Source organism: Microtus ochrogaster, linkage group LG10, assembly GCF_000317375.1.
Source record: "Microtus ochrogaster isolate Prairie Vole_2 linkage group LG10, MicOch1.0, whole genome shotgun sequence".
NCBI lineage: Eukaryota > Metazoa > Chordata > Mammalia > Rodentia > Cricetidae > Microtus > Microtus ochrogaster.
In genome coordinates this window covers 3,461,810-3,462,201 of record NC_022035.1, presented here as the reverse complement: position 1 = coordinate 3,462,201, position 392 = coordinate 3,461,810, and positions in this window count along the sequence as shown.

Below are 392 nucleotides of genomic sequence, written 5' to 3'. Positions count from 1 at the left end.
GAGCAAGAGAGAGGCCCTCAGCTACCAGGCAGTCCCTGTCCCAACTCAGCTCCCAACACTGAGCCTCTCCCTCACAGTTTTCAACCCAGGCCCCCAGAAGAGTTGGGGGGGGGGACTTAGGGAGCACTACTCTCTTGAATATTGTCAATAAAGTTCAACACACACACACACACATAATTAAAGCCCCACAAGGCAAAGGTCGTGCATGCCTTTAATCACAGCACTTAAGAGGCAGAGGCAGGTGAATCTCTGAGTTTGGGACCAGCTTGGTCTACAGAGTTAGTTCCGAGACAGTTAGGACTACACAGGAAAACTCTATCTTGAAAAACAAAATAAGGCCGGGCGATGGTGGCGCACGCCTTTAATCCCAGCACTCGGGAGGCAGAGGCAGG